The sequence below is a fragment of the Myodes glareolus genome, chromosome 18, assembly GCF_982192425.1.
Source record: "Myodes glareolus chromosome 18, mMyoGla1.1, whole genome shotgun sequence".
NCBI classification, from domain to species: Eukaryota; Metazoa; Chordata; class Mammalia; order Rodentia; family Cricetidae; genus Myodes; species Myodes glareolus.
In genome coordinates this window covers 70,089,115-70,106,141 of record NC_142043.1, presented here as the reverse complement: position 1 = coordinate 70,106,141, position 17,027 = coordinate 70,089,115, and positions in this window count along the sequence as shown.

The following is a 17,027-nucleotide window of genomic DNA, read 5'->3' as shown; positions in this document are numbered from 1 at the left end:
AAAAGTCCGTTTCAGCATATTAAGAAAAGCATCAGCAGTAGGTAACTCCAGCCGTGTGGCATTCAGGAAAATAATCTGGTTGGTCAAGGTGTCTGTCAGGGTCTCGAACTCCTTGCTCCATTTTCCCTGGAGGTATTCACTCAGCTGCCAGCTCAGGTTACCGTTCTGTAAAATTCTCAGCCAATCTGGAAGTAATACACAAAGAGGAGAGAGAATGAATACATCCTACGCTGGTTAAGGTTACTAGGTCATCTACTTGCTCTTGCAAGAGGCTTATTCTTTGGTTTACTGTCAAAATGCCAGTTTTTAAATGACCATCGATGGATTTCAGAGTGGTCATTGTGGAGGCTGTCCTCTCCACGATTTCATTAACTGTCTCTGCGATCTGAGTTGTTGCAGCCATGGCAACAGCAGCTGTCGTGGCAGCTGCAGCAGACACAGCAATTGCGGAGACTAGGGCTGCTGTTATCCCAAAGTCTCGTTTTGTTCTGAGCAAATGAGCAATTGGGAAGGTACCGGTATCAACTCTGACTGGGATGGGAACATATGTGGGAACTCTCATCACCACAGCCGTGTTATAAGTACCATTCCAGCATTGACTTGCGAGGCGAGTTGCCTTGGTGGTATTGCAATAGATCATATCCTCTGTGGCATTGGTAATATTGGTCAGCAAAAAGAAGAAGGGTGCCTTTAAGCACACTGGACTCACAGAAACAGTAAGGTTGTTCATCATTTTGTTTATAGTAATATTTGAAAGAACGCCCTTCGCATCTCTGCTGGCAGAGATGTTAAGTAGCTGAACAGTCAGATCACGAAGGGCAGCAAATGGCTCTAGGGATGAAAAGGCCCCTCTTTCATTAGAAAGAATCCATTGAAACCAGGGCCAGGTATTTTTCTTATTGGTTTTCTGATTAGTCCGATTAGCGAGATTAAAGGAATATCTTCCTAAAGGAGGGGTAAATTCAAAACCTGGTGCAATCTGCTTTGACATGGTGTTCAATGAGGGGGGCACCCTAAATTAGGGGCACAATAAGGTAACACTTGTCAAGCGGTGGAATTCCCTAATCCATAGTGTGAACTTGAAGGCCGAAGCCCTTCCATTAACATTAATAAGGTAGTAATACTTGTGGCATTACTGCCGTTTTTACCGCTGCCTGTGCCTGAGGAAGCACCCATATTTATTGTTCGCAGTGCTTCCACGAGCATGGCGAGAGGAACATGATTATCGGTCAGCGGGTCAAGCCAATTACCCACTGAGCCATTCCTCAACCATATACGTGGGTTAGAATTATTTTCAAGAGAAAAACATAAAGCTCCTTGAGGAGGAACATCAGCTGCATTATAGATAGCCATGCTAGGGTCTAAATTTACGCAGGGTAAGCCTAATTCACAACTAGTGGGAAAGAAGACGGGTAAAACCTTTGCCGTAGAATGAACAGGTATAGGAATTGGCCATGCTTTTGCTATGGCCCACAAGATTTGTTCATTGGCCTGGATCATCAATGGGGACATCAGGACCGTCACCATCAGTAGGATCACAGTCTGAGGCTTCATCTTGCTTGTCGTTCCTCTGCACTTGTATTTTTCTCACCAAGAGCTCCGGTACCCAAATAGAGTCCAGATGATCCTGTGGAAAAACACAAACAGAGCCTCGTGCCCATGCCAGCACGGGATCAGGTCCATGCCAGACCCCTGTCAGAGCATCCTTCCAACGCACCAAGCCTTTGGAGGGACCAGACCAATTGGAATGCCTGTCTGTAGCTGATTGGGCAGAGCAATCCAATTTTAAGAAATTTAAGGTAAATAGGGTTAGGGAAAGTCTATTCTTAGGGGATTGTGCATGTGCTATTCCCCCTTTTTGTTTTAAAAGCATCTCTTTTATGGACCGGTGGGCACGCTCTATGATGCCTTGTCCCTGTGGATTGTAGGGTAGGCCATGTACGAGTTGTACATCCACACGTTGACAGAACGATGTAAACTTTTGTCCCGTATAGGCAGGCCCATTATCTGTTTTAAGTTGAGCAGGTTTACCCCATGCTGCCCAAGCCTCTAGGCAGTGGACAATAGCATGGTTGGCCTTTTCCCCAGTCATAGGTGTGGCATGGATAATGCCAGAGCACATATCCATGGAGACATGTACATATTTTACCTTGCCAAATTCAGAGATATGGGTAACATCCATCTGCCAAAGTTTAAGGGGGAGCAATCCACGCGGATTGACCCCAAAAGTTTGGGGGTGATGATGGATGACATATTGTGGGCAATCCACAATCATCTTGCCTGCCTCAGCACGGGAAATGGCAAATTTCTGTTGCAGGGTTTTGGTGTTAATATGGAATTCTTTATGAAAGTCATGAGCCCTCTGCAGAGCAGAGGCAAGAAATATCCATTCTTGTCTGGTACACTGATCAACCTTGTCATTGCCAGCAGCCAGAGGGCCTGGCAAACCTGTATGTGCACGAATGTGCTGTACAAAGAAAGGATTCTTACGCTGCCAGAGCAACAGCTGTAATTGTGTAAATAGCCTATGGACAGGGCTGGAGGATTTTAGAGGTCCAGCGCACTCAAGGTATTTTAAGGCGTTAACAACATAACACGAATCTGAAACCAAGTTAAATGTAAGTGGACAGGATTTAAACACCTCAATCACGATTGCTAGCTTCACTTGCCGAGGAGCCCCAGGAGAAAACTGATATTTAACGGGTTCTGTGGAGTCCACCATGTATGCACCACAGCCAGTTTTAGATCCATCTGTAAATATAATATTGGCTCCCGGAATGGGCCGTAAGGCAGTGATTTTTGGAAAGACTACCGGGTGTTCTTTAAAAAAGGTTAACAGTGGATGTGTAGGAAAGTGACAATCAATGCGCCCAGAATAGGAGCATCATAAAATAGCCCAATCATCAATAGTGGTACATAAAATATTAACTTGATTAGTATTATATGGGGTGACTATTACACATGGTGCAACTCCAAAATGCTGCAGGCAAGCTTGAATGACTTGCTGAGCAAGCAAAGCGACAGCAATAGGATGATATCCTATGGATTTCACAGGGGAAATCTTGGAATGAATCCAAAGTAGTGGTCCTTCCTGTCACAGAATACCCGTGGGTTGTAGATTAGTGGGTAAAATGCATAAGGTAATATCCTTTTCAGCCTGCACCCGTTTTAAAAAGGCTTTAGATAATTTTTCCTCCATAAGAGAGAGTGCTTGTCGAGCTTCTCTGGTTAATTGTCTGGGAAAATCTAGAGCTACATCGCCAACTAAAACATCATACAACGGTTTTAACTCATAATTTGTCATGCCCAAACTACCCCTGATTCAATTTATATCTCCCAATAATTTTTGAAAATCATTTAATGTATGCAGATGATCTTTTCTTAATTCTACCTTTTGCGGTATAATGTGATGATGAGTTATTTTAGACTCTAGATAAGTTATTACCCTGCCTTGCTGTATCTTTTCTGGAGCTATATGGAGTCCTTTTTTATGTAAAGTCTCTACCAAAACTCTATAGACCTCATGCAATACCTTTTCCTCCTTCGCAGCTAAAAGAATATCATCCATATAATGGAGACATTTCATACCCGAGAAGTGGGTTCTTAATGGTTCTAACACTGTGGCTACAAACAATTGACACATAGTAGGACTATTGGACATTACCTGAGGTAGGACAACCCATTGATATCTTTTGTCAGGTTCCTTGTAATTGACTGATGGTAAGGTAAAGGCAAATCTTTCATTGTCCTTGCTATTTAAAGGGATGGAAAAGAAACAATCTTTTATGTCTACTACTATAATGGGCCAACTCTCCGGTAATACAGAGAGCAAGGGGAGGCCACGTTGAACAGGCCCCATAATTTTCATCTGCTCATTTATAGCTCGAAGATCATGCAATAATCTCCATTTTCCAGACTTCTTTTTTTAATAAAAATAGGAGTATTCCATGGGGAAAGGGAAGGCTCGATATGTCCTTCCTCTAGCTGTTCTTGCACTAACTGATGGGCTGCTTGTAGCTTTTCGGAAGCTAATGGCCACTGAGGAACCCACATTGGCTCTTCCGTTTTCCAGGAGATGGGAGCTCCTTCCTCGGCGGCCCCTAAGAAAAACCCAACCCTTGTCTGGGTTTTCTTGGTTTTTCCTCTATAGGATCCTTTTGACCCTGCAAGAATTTTCCCAGGCCAAACCCAGGATGGCAGCCCATGCTTTTTATAATGGCTTGAGCCTTATCAGAATATTCATTACTTAATTTAAACTCCATAGATTTCATCAGATCTCTTCCCCATAATGTTGCTGGTAGTTCAAGAACATAAGGCTGAAGCATGCCTGAATGTCCCTCTGCATCTTGCCAATTCAGCAGAGTAGCATTAATATCAGGGGCGCTAGCATAACCTAATCCTCGTAAAGTATGTGATGAAATTTGGATGGGCCAGCCCCGTGGCCAGTCCTTTTTTGCTATAATGCTTCTGTCTGCTCCTGTGTCCAGGAGGCCTGTGATCTTAATGTCTTTAATAGTCAGTTGTAAAGTAGGTCTTTGATCTAAGTCTAAGGATAGAAAGGTTAAATCTGTACCAGATGAACCAAATCCTCTGTCCCCTCTTTCAATGTCCCTAGCCGGATGTTTGTCATGTAAACTAGGCAAGAGGACAAGTTGTGCTATCCTATCCCCTGGAGAAATTGCAGTAATGCCTTTAGGTGATTCAACCATGATCTTAACAACACCTGTATAATCCGGGTCAATTATTCCTGGGTGAACTCGTAGGCCTCTTAAGGTAGTAGATGATCTCCCTATTAATAACCCCATCGTGCCAGGCTGAAGAGGGCCTTGAAAATCAGAGTCCACTGTTTGGACTCCCATTTGAGGAGTTAGTACGAGTCTGGCAGTGGCACGGAGGTCCAATCCCGCTGAACCTGCAGTGGCTCTCCGCGGTCCTTGGGGTGTCTGAAAGTTGACCACTGCTCGAGATTCCCCTCTTGATTCAAATTCTCCATTGCCCCATATATTTGTGGGCCCTGAGGCCGGGGGCCCTGTTGTCCATTTTTTGGCTTAGTTACATTCACAAGAGGCTGTCCATTAATATCTTTTACGGACCTGCATTCATTTGCCCAATGCTTTCCTTTCTTGCATCTAGGGCATACCCCGGGGCTGGGTCGTGATTCCTGTGCTACTGCTGACATGTCGCTAGGTGATACTCCTCCCCGCTGAGGGCAATTGCGTTTTAAATGTCCTTGTTTGCCACAGCGGAAACAGGCCACATTAGCGGAACCTCCGCCTCTAGTCAGCCTCAGCACTGCTGCAGCAAGGCCTGCATTTGTCAATGGCCCTCCCAGCTCCCTACATACTCTCATCCAGTGCTCTATTCCTCTATGTTTATGCGGGGTAATGGCGGCTCTGCATTCTTCTGTGCACTGTTCATAAATCAATTGTTTTAGCATGGACAGTGCAGAGTTTAAATCCTCAAATATCTTACCTGCCGCCTCCATTATTCGTGCCACAAAATCAGAAAAAGTTTCAGTAGGGCCTTAAATAATTTTTGTTAAATTTCCTCTCACCTCTCCTTTGTTAGGCATGGCCTTCCAGGCTCCGATGGCAATAGCATTAATTTGCTCATACATCTGATTTGGATATCCATTTTGATTATTAGCAAATCTGCCTTGTCCTAGCAACATGTCTGCATCCCAGACGGCCTGGGGTCCTCCAACAGCCTGATTTATAGCGGCCTGTGCATGCGCAAACTCAAATAGGAAAGCCTTCCATTCTAGATACTGTCCAGGAGACAAACAAGCCTTGGCAACGTTTGCCCAATCAGTTGGTGTCATAGCAAATCTTGTTAAGGATTCCACCTGGGCCACTGTAAAAGAGGCTGTAATGCCATAGGCCCGGACAGACTCAGCTAGATTTTTGACCGTTTTAAAATCCAATAATTCATGGTACCTATTTGCCTGCTGATCCTGGAAGACTAGAAAAGCCGCCATCATTCTTGCCCCTCCTTGAGTTATCATTTCAGTTTTGACCTCTCTCCATACTGCGGGGTTGAAAGAACTCCCACCAGCGGGGGTAAAAGGGCCTCCTGCCACAGCCCCTCTAGCCTCCACATAGGGAGAAGAAGCTGTGGGAGTGAGATCCCTTTCAGTATTATGTTTATAGCCTTTCCTTATTCTCCTTTTACGGCACAGTTTCACCCTTTCAAAGGCTTTTCGGGCTGCCTCTATGGCCTCTCGATCATCCTCACTCTCACTACTTCTCTCGGACTGACTGACACTAGGGCTATCAGATTCATCTAATTCGGAAAGGCTGGGATAGAATTTTGCTCTCCCTTTTCCAGGATCCTTGCCTGAATGTGTTTTTTTCAGATGTTGCCTTTTCAGATCTTTCCTCTTGAAGCACTTCCAATGCCGCCCGGCCATTTTCCACCGCTGCATTGCATCTCTGATCACTCAGGCAGCTTCACACCAGCTTCCAAACCGGTCTAACCCCGCCTTTTAGCGTTCCCTGCTCGAATGCAAAATCAAGATCTATACCTAACTTATCCCATGACAGTAAGTTGAGATGTCCTGAGGTTGCAAACTGAGGAGCAGCCACATCTACCTCCCCTAAAAACTGTTCAAGGGTGCTCCTTTTTAATTTCAAATTTTAGATGGAAGTAGCTCATTAAGAGCTATAAAAATTGGGTGTGAAGGAGAAGTGACATAGCTATTAAGGATTTCTTACTTTCATTCTTCTCCTGTCCGCTGTGGTCGCGGGTCTACTGTCCCGCTCTCTCTTTTTCTACTGGTGAGAGCAAATAACCCGCTCTTGACGCGGATCCCCAATCTTACCTGAGGACTTTTCCGGTGCACCCCCTGACTGCAGCAACTTTTGGGCTCTACGGAGAGAAAGTGGACGCGTTCCCCATACGGGCCACCACTTGTCGTGACCACCTCGACCAGCAAGGATGACGCGACATCAGAGCTCTTCTTGCGAACAGTTTATTCAGGACCTTTTACAATGGCTTCTTCTCTCCCCAGGCAAGCTCCTCCCAGCCCTTAAGTAGACCTGGGCTGTCAACACTGGATTGCCAGGTAGGCACTGTCCATAGGTCCACTCACATGCAAGCATCTTACGATCATCGCATGAGTAACGCAAGAGCCTGGCCTCCTCCAAATATGGGGTTGTTTACCCCGGAGAGCATCCGCTTTCGGGATGGGGGGGGGGGCGCAGAAGCCAGCGCCATTTTCAAGGTGCGGCTCCACGCAGCTCTCCACACCTCTGTGCACTTGAGCTGTGTGCTAGTTTTTAATTCCCACCGAACAACAAAAAAAATTAATCAGTCACTTAAATGGTAACTTCTAACAGACCATGGCATCCCCAACATCCAGGGAGTTCTTGTAGATAGTGATGTCCCCTGTCCCCATCTTCCCTCTGTCTTCAGCTTTCCAGGTCTCATTTTTTTAATGTGACAGAGAAGCATCAGAGTCTAGGACAATAGTTCAACCCGGTGAAGAAAACAACAGGACTTTTTCTGAGCCCACAGAGGGTGAGACTGAAGGGGGAAGTATGGCCGAACTGCCCCACAGGCTCATGCTTGCAAGACTCCAAGGGTCTCAGGTCTCAGGTTGTCCTGCCCTCATCAAATTTATACCTGTGGGAAGAAAGCATCTTGTTTTCCTTCAGGGAGGAAGCAAATTCATGGAAACCAAAAGAGGTTGCAAAGCATGGACCCAGGGAAGTTTCTAGAACTCTAAAGCAGCAGTTAAATTTAGTAAGGGAATTTATTGGTGAAAACGGGATCCTGTAACCTGGGATCAGGATGTGTGCTGGGACCTACTGAAGCTGAGAATTTGAACCCTCAGATTCTGGAGGGTTTGTCTCACCTGAGGAAGGAGTCTCTTCACTCTCAGCCACAACCCCTGAAGTACTGGATTTTTCACTTCTGATTAGCAAATTCATCCTTCACTGTATGTTAACTACCAGCAGGGACTTTCTCTGCAGGAACTGTCAAGTAGGACAATCCTGACCTCCCTCAGGACCCAGCAGTAGTTACCTCTGTACCTCTAACCAGACCGCAGGTAAGGCCGACAGCTACAGGGGAGGTAGGAAGTGTAGTCTCAGAGGAGATGTGCTACACAGCTAAAGAGCTCAAAAAGTTCACGAAGTCATTCTAGCGGAAGTCTGGGGGATGTGTATAGGGATGGATTTTAAGGATGTCGAATAATGGTGGAAGGAACCTAAAACTGGGTCACACTGAGTTTATTGATATGGGCCCTCTACGTGCAGATTCTAGATTCTGTATAAAAGCGCTCACAGCTTAGAGAGGTGCCAAAAGTTTGTTTGAATGTTTGTCTGAAGCACTTGTCAAAGACGGGCTAATGAAAAGGACTTGGAGATGCCTGACATTCCCTGACTCAGTGTTGATGGAGGGATTTTAAGGCTCCGAGAAATTGCAGTGCTGGAGTTGAGTGTGCTGTGTAAAACCTAACCCTCCACAATGGGAAGTCCAGAAGACACACCCTTCACGGATCCTGTAAGACACAGAGTGATGAGGGCACCAGCAGGGTTCAAGAGTTTTGTTGTTAACCTTTCCCTTGAGCCAGAACTTAGGGCTGGAGGTGCTGCTGCTCAGTGCAGCTCAGCTGGATGCAATAAAGACAATGGGGTTCATTGGATCCCAATATGAGGGACAAATGGCAGCATGGAATTGCTAAAGGCAAGGTGATCATAGTTAGTTATATAATGGTCAGCACAGCAAAGTTAATTTTATGGTGGCATGAATCACATGGACTTTGGTACTGGATTAATCACGGTGTTTCCAGGCATGAAATAAATAAGAAGCTGTATTAGTCGGTGTTCTATTGCTGTGAAGAGACAGCATGAACATGACAAATCTTATAAAAGAGAGCATTTAACTGGGGTTTGCTTACAAATTCAGAGGTTTAGTCCATTACCATCATGATGGACAGTGTCACAGCATGCAGGCAGATGTGGTGCTGGAAAAGTTGCTGGGAGTTCTTCATCTGGATCCTCAGCGGCAGGAAGAGTGGGAGCTACTAAGCCTGGGTTGGACTTTTGAAAACCAAAGCCCACCACAGTGACACACGTCCTCAAACCAGGACAAACCCACTCCAACAAGGAGACCCCTCTGATTCTCTCTTAAGCAGTGCCACTCCCTGATGACAATCATTCAAATATATGAGCCTAGGGGTCGTATTTATTCAAACCATCATGTCCCACTCCCTAACCCCCATAGGCTTGTAGCAATATCATGATGCAAAGTGCATTCAATCCAACTTCAAAAGTCCCCAGAGTCTATAACAGTCTCAACTCTGTCTAAAAGTCCAAAGTTCAGAGTCTCTTCTGTGACTCATGGCAATCTCTTCACTGTAATCCCTTGTAAAATAAAAATAAAAAGCAGATCACACACTCCCACCCCACAACGGCACAGGACAAACATCACCATTCCAGGAGGAGAAAAATAAACACAGTGAGGAAACACGGGGACCAAAGCAAGACCAGAATCCAGCTGGGTAACTCCACACTCTGCATTTCCATGTCTGATGTCAGAATGCTCTTCAGATCTCCAACTCCTTTCAGCTCTGTTGACTGTGACACACTTCTTTCTCTTGAACTGGCTCCACAGAGTTTTAGCCCCTGTCCTTGAGAGGTGTCCCATGACTGTGCCATCCCTTCATACAATCACCACACAGGCCGCCATGCAGGGACACCCTGACACACAGCATCCTCAGCTACTTTCCTTGGCTGCTGCATGGGGACAGAGATGCCACAACTTCATGGGCCACTTCCTCTTTGGAAATGACAACACTTTGTCCTTCCGGGAGTAGATACTTATTCTGGTTATGGATTTGCCTTTCCTGCACATAGTGCTTCTGCCAAAACCACCATCCATGGACTACAGGATGCCTTATCTACTGCCATGGTATTCCACACTGTATCGCTTCTGACCAAGGAACTCACTTCACTGCAGAGAAGTGGACAGTTGATTCCCAATCATGGAGACTCCTAGTTTTACCATGTTCCTCACCATCCTAAAGCACCTGGACTAATAAAAAGATGGAATGGCCTTTTGAAAACAAAGTTGCAAAGTCAATTAGGTGACAGCGGCCTGGACCGCAGAGGCAGGGTTCTCCAGAAGGTGGTATATGCTATGAATCAATGTCCAACATATGGTACAATTACTCCAGTAGCCAGGATCCGTGAGTCCAAGAATCAAGGGATGGAAAAGGGAACAGTTCTACTCACTGTCACCCCCAGTGACCCACTAGGAGAATTTTTGTTTCCTGTTCCAGTACCTTAAGTTCTGCTGGCCTGGAACATTTGGTTCCAGAGTAAGGAGAGCTCCTGACAGAATCCACAGCAAACATTCCACTGTACTGGAAGCTCAGACTTCTCCCTGGCCACTCTGGGATTCTGATGTCCTTTGGCCAACAGTCTAAGAAAGGAAAAGCAGCATTAGAAAGGGAGATCAATCCATATGACCAAGGGGAAATTGGTTTGCTTCTCCATAATGTAGATGAGAAAGATTATGTTGCCAGGCAGTGGCGGTGCACCCTCATAAATGAAAACCTTACAAATACACATCTTCCTCTGCACTGGCGTGTCTTCCAATTGATGAAATCCCAGTACCTTGAATGAACTAAAACTTCACTTGTCTGAAGACACTGATGAAGTTAATTAATGTTGGTTGAAAAACAGCTGAGTCTATAGCAGGACCCGTGTGCAACCTTTCTGGTCGTTTGTCCACAGGATCATTTCTGTCCAGTGTGTGGTCTGGATGTGAGCACATGCACGGAGATTCCCTCAAACCCGGGCACAGGGAAGCCTGGTCCAGCAGATGGGAAAGGTTGGCAAGGAGCTCACTTCAGTGTGGATCAAGTTACAGGAGAACTTGAGAAGGACCACACCAGATAGGAAATTACCCTGGGGAGAGCCAGGTGCTGAGAGAAAAACAACCGTGCTACTCAGGACAACCAAAGACTTCAGAATGCCGTTCATGACCGTCAGGGCCTAAAAACTCCACTTCAGATTTTCTCTCATGACCATAGCGTGTAAAATAGAGTGTCATTGGGAGCTTGTCACATGTGCGTGTAATGTAGTGGGTCACTGTGACCTTGTCACATGTGTGTGTAATGTAGTGGGTCATGTTTCCTCTCTCTCCCTCTGTCCCTTTCCACCACCCCTACCCATGTCTGAGTCCTAATTCTCCCCCAGCTCCAATGCATCACCCCATGAATTTCCCATGATCCACCCAGTAATTCATTGTTTCTTTTTGGTTTTGTTTTATTCTATATTTATTTTATTTAGTTTCCCAAGACAGGTTTTCTCTGTGTAGCCCTGGGTGTCCTGGAACTCGTTCTGTAGATCAGGCTAGCCTCAAAGTCAAAGAGATTCACCTGCCTCTGCCTCCCCAGTGCTGCTGAGATTAAAGGTTTAGTCATCATGGCCTGGTTCTGTCACTTGACTCCAATGTTCAAGGGGACCTAAGAGTGAGCCTCCACGGCCTCCTTTCCTCAGCCTCTGCTCCCACCCACGGTAATGCTGGCCTAGGATCCTGGGAAGCCATGGCCAGGACAAACGTGTGCCCTGTCTTTCCCATGACAGTGAGTCCCTGCCGTGTTCTGCACCAGGGCTGCTCTTTCTCCTCCATGTTCATGACCAGCACACAGAGTGCAGGTGCCTCACACAGACCTCAGCAGGCTCTGGCTGTACTGGAAAACCTCACAGAGCCCCAGCCTGTTGGAGTCCTTGCAGCAGGGGTCCTGAAATGTGGTGGCAGGGGTGACACACATGCCACTGTTGTCCCTCAGACTGAAAGGTGCTGAGCACGGGACCGTCCTCCTCCACCCGCACTGGCCAGTGTCCGGGCTCGCACAGTCCTGCTGCAGTTCCAGCAGTCAGGATGCAGGTGGCTTCCACTCTCTCACCCTGAGGGGGGACCTGTCCATGTGCTCCCTGTCTTCTCTGATGTGGGGGCTGAGGGGACCCTGGTGTCAGGCAATGGGAGAGGGGAGAGCAGGGTGAGGAGAGCAGACAGATGTCCTGCAGGTCAAGTGCACCGCTTGTCTCCCATTTTCAGCACTCAAACCCTTAGGATTTTATGTTTTAGTATTTATCTTATGAGCATCCTGGAGCCCTTGATGGTCAGAAGCAATGTCAGATCCCTTAGATCTGGAGTTGTGGGAAGTTGTGAGCCACCATGTGGGTGCTGAGAACTGAACCAGATCCTCTGCATGGCCAGTGCTCTAAGCCACTGAGCCAACTCTCCAGCCCCTCCAAATTGATTTTTAAATAATTATCTTACTGTGTGTAAACAGAAATTGTATTTTGTCTAAAAGTAACTATTTCCAGAGTTGACAACAGAGTGAGAAGAATGGCTCTTTTCACAGGTTACTCTTTCCCACGTCCTCTTCTTGTCCCTTTGTTAGAAGATGGATGATTTCCTGTCCACCTGTGTATTATTTCAGCACCATTTTGAAGTACATGGAGAGAAAAGTACAATTTCGCACCCACAGTAAGTGCTGATACTTTGTTGTCATTGTTTTGCTTTGTTTTTCCAGACAAGGTTTCTCTGTGTATCCCTGACTGTCCTTGAATCCACTTTGTAGACCAGACTGGCCTGGAACTCACAGAGAGTCACCTGCCTCTGTGCCCCTGCCCTCGGGTAAGTCAACAGAGACCCTAGACGGGGAGTGGGAATGGATGGGACAAGAGACACAAGAGATGGAGACAAGACAGGATTCTGATCAAGTCCCGCTTATGCAAGGGAATAATCCAGGTAAATACAGGGTAAGGGAAAGGCAGACGTTCTTCTTGTGTATGTGGGTAACTAAACAACTTACTAGGCTACCTAACCATGGTCTAGTGGTCAGGCGGAAAGTCCCTAACCGCAGCATGCAGAAAAGCCAGAATGTTCAGAAGACAGAAACAATGGAGCAGTAATGCCTTGCGGAGTTAGTATGTGACAGATCAGAACAGAAGGAGAAGCCAAGCGCCACCGGGTGGGTGAAGTTGATCCAGGGAGCAGTAATTCTTCCACACCTCTGCCTCCCAAGCGCTGGATTAAAGGGCATGCCCCCACCACCCGCTGTCATGCTTAATGTCTTCAGTAGTCGTGGACACTCAATTTTGATATGACAATAAAATAAATAACTTTTTAAATTTATTACAAATAAATAAATAAAATAACACTTTTATAAAGCTTTTATAAATATTTGTTTTATTTTATGCAGGTGAGTGTTTTGCCTGCATGTAGGTATGTGAACCACATGGGGCCTACAACCTGAAGAGGTCAGAATCAGGCATCAGGTTCCCAGGAAGGGAGTTACAGGTGGTTGTGAGCTGCCTTGTGGGTGCTGCTCCAGGGCAAGGGAGGGATGGGGTTGAGGAGAGGGCGGTTCCTGTGGGGAGCAGAGTGAGGCTGTGTGCACTTCTGTCTTAGTTATATCTGCTGCTGCACAAACACCATGACCAAGAGCTACTTGGTAGAGCAGGGTTTCATTTCAGCTCACACTTCTACCTCACAGCCCAGCACCCAAGGGATTCAGGGCAGGACCTTGAGACAGGATCCTGGGGGTGGGAACTGGAGCAGAGACCATGGAGGCACACATCCTGTTGTTGGGTTCCTCATGGCCTCCTCAGCCTGACTCCTTACACACAGGGTCTACCTAGCAAAAGTGTTGGCTCCTCTCACATAGGTCTGGGTTCACCAACATCAATCGTTAATCAAGAAAATCCTACAGAATTGCCTACATGTGTTCTAAATGGAGGTAACTTTTCAAACATGTCTAGGTTTGTGACAAATGACAAAAAAGCAGACAACACAGCCTCCCAGTGCAGGGTTGCTGTGCCTAGGACCTGAGGGAGGATTGTGTGAGCCTCTTCCCTGGTATGGAGCACCAGGAACCCATCCTCTTTGGGGCGGCCCCATTGTTAGAAGAGTCGGACTTTGGAGGAGGGGACAGAGTGGGTTCCAACTCCATTTCTGTCCCTCAGTCCCGTGGCCCTTTCACCCCCTCGCCTAGTGTGGGGCTCTGTTTTTATAGTAGGAGCAAACTGTGTAGGTCAGGGAAAGTCTCTCAGAACATCCAAACATGATTATGGGAGGGACTGATTATGGAGGGTTTTGGGAGAGAGAGAGAGAGAGAGTGAATTTATAAAAAAAATAAAATAAGTATTCTCCCACTTAGAGCAGGCCTCGGGTAAGCTGGAGGAAGCATCTCTTCCCCACCACGGTTGGTTCTCCTGGGCTGTGGGTTGGTAATGAAGTGTGGAGGGTGCAGATCCCACAGATGCGGAACTGCAGACTCACTGTGTGCAAAGCCTGCAGCTGCGCTGCCCAACAGGGAAGAACTGAGCTCAAAGAGCAACCTGGGACTTTCAGTTTGATTTGTCTTGAGTTGCAACAGTCATGTGACCCTCACCTGGGCTGTCTCCTCAGATGGAGCAGACTCTGAATGCTTCCCCCATCCCACTCTGTTTGATCACCTCTGCAGGGGCTCAGAGTTTCTCTTTCCTTTCTTCATCCTCAGCTGGGCCAGTCAGCCTGGAAAAGACAGTGAAGGGAAGAAAGGGAATTTACAGTCGGAGCAGGAAAGCTAGGGCACCTAGGAAGCCTGGTGTTTGGGTATCTCAGCACGGACCAGGAATGGAATCCTGTGAGGGGAATTCTCAATGCTCGTGAGAACACTCCAAGAAAAGAGTCTTCTGAGATAAGTTTGTTCAAAACAGGGATTTTTTCTTGGACTGTGTTTTTGTGCCCCTCCCAATTGTAGCAGATAAGAGTGAGTCTATTTCTGATTACCCACTATTACTTTCTGTTGTTTCAAATGTTTAAACTATCCTTTATTAGTTTCTTTGGAAACCGTGCTTTTCCCATGCGCAGCTTTTCCTTGTGACTGTATACAGCTTGAACCCATGAGAACACTGCTCCCGTGATCTTTCCTAACCCTCAGATACACATTGTCTGGTGCTCTGAATAAAGCTGGCCACTGTGGGCGACTTTAGTCTGCCTCGTTTATCAGTTCCTTTCTCCCATCTCTGAAAGTTTCTAGAGTAGGGACAACTGAGTGGCGACTAGATCCTGGAGAGCCCCAGCTGTACCCTAAAACTTGTGAATCACCACTGAGACTCTTCTTTCTAGATCCTCTCCATGCCAAGAATAAAGCCAGACACAACTTCCCCAGTGGGACTGTAACCTTTACAGCTCAGATGGAGAGGTGTCCTGGCCATCTGGAGTCAGGAATATCACAAAGTCATTATAAGTTAGGAGCTTACAGCCCTGCTCCAAGGAAAGGTTTCCCCAGTACAAGTGTAACAACTCTGCTCCAGCAGGGGAGGGTTTCCCCAGTGCAAGTGTAACAACTCTGCTCCAGCAGGGGAGGGTTTCCCCGGTGCAAGTGTAACAACTCTGTTCCAGCAGGGGAGGGTTTCCCCCGAGAAGCTCATGTCCTTCATCTCCACCTGTATTCTGCATCCACAGGAAATGGAGACTAACAGGACTCTATGCAGAGCTCGTGTGTGGCCGTTTGCTGGGGGAAGTGTGGTGGTTTGAATAAAAATGGCCCCCAAAGGCTCTTTAGGAGTGGCAGTGTTACCAGGAGTGTCCTTGTTGGGGTAGGCATGACCTTATTGGAGGAGGTGTGTCACAGGGGGTGGGAGGATGGCGTAGGGGTGGGCTTGATGTCTCAGATGTTCAAGACACGTCCAGTGTGGCCTTCTTTTCCTGCTGCCTGAGGATAGCAACGTAGGACTCTCAGCTCCTTCTTCAACACCGTGTCTGCCTGCCTCCCTCCCCAATGATAGTGGACTAAACCTCTAAACTATAAGCCAGCCTCGATTAATCATTTTCCTTTTGAATAGTTCCCATGGCCATGGGGTCTCTTCACAACAATAGAAACGATAACTGAGACAGGAAGAGCCCCCATGCTTTCCTCTCTCCCAGGATTCCACCGTCTTCGTTACCAGCTCACAGTGAGGACCCAGGATGCAGCTGTGCAGCTTTTCACCGAGGCTCTTCAGGCTGGGCAAGCCTTCCTGCCCGTGACACCGAGAAAGCAGAGCAGAGTTCAGCGGGGTCGCAGAAACTGAGCTGGCAGCTCACACCTTGGGAACAAAGCCTCAGGTGCTGGCAGAGGGTGAGGAAGAACCTAGAGTGACCCTGTCCAGTGGCCGCATCCTCAGGAGCACAGAGGAGGTGTGTGCAGAAGAGAATGAGAGTCCAGCTTCTTCTAGGAGGGGTGGGTATCCGGGACCTGTGTCTTCTCTTTGCATCTGGCTGGGGTTGCAGGAGGAAGGGGGTCTGTGGGGCCTCAGCAGGCACAGTGCACAAAGGAGAGACACAGAGGGAGGCTCTGGACTGTGGTATTTCCCATGAGTAGAAAGAAGCATGGGAGAAAGGATGCCATGGGACAGAGAGGTCAGTGCTGTCTGAGGGCAGTCTCTCATTCCCCTTAGGAGACTTGGGACTATGAGGTCACAGAGGACAGCTACACCAGAGGCTTCTGGTATTTCTGTATGACTGAAAGCCCTTCCTCTGTTGTGACCCTTGGACCCACAGCTGGATGGTGCTCTTGTCCTCATCTCAGACCATGGCTGTGAGACTCTAAAATGATTGGGGTGGAGATGTCATTGGAAGCAAGCCCCCCTGGAACTGTGCGCAGGGACAGCTGTGTAGAAGACTCTGGAAATACTTATGCTCCTGGACAAATTTCCAGCACAGAATTGCTTGAAGCTGTTTGCTCAATTTGGGAAATAACCAGGCCAGCTTAAAGGTAAACAATGATATTTTTAATTATTATAAGGGGAAACTCATGCCACAAGAACGGGAAGTCTGAGTTCTGCTGTGTCAGGTGGGAATCACCCAGAGAGCGCGCACTGGTTCGTCCCTGTTTTCTTCCTGGGCTCCAAGTAGCCACGCCTTAACTAGGCTCCACTTCTAAAGGTGATTGGTTAGCAGAGCTTCCCCCATCACTTGTGATCACAGACCTCAGCATGCAGTTGTAAGAAACCAAGAGAACAAAGCCAGGAAGGGAC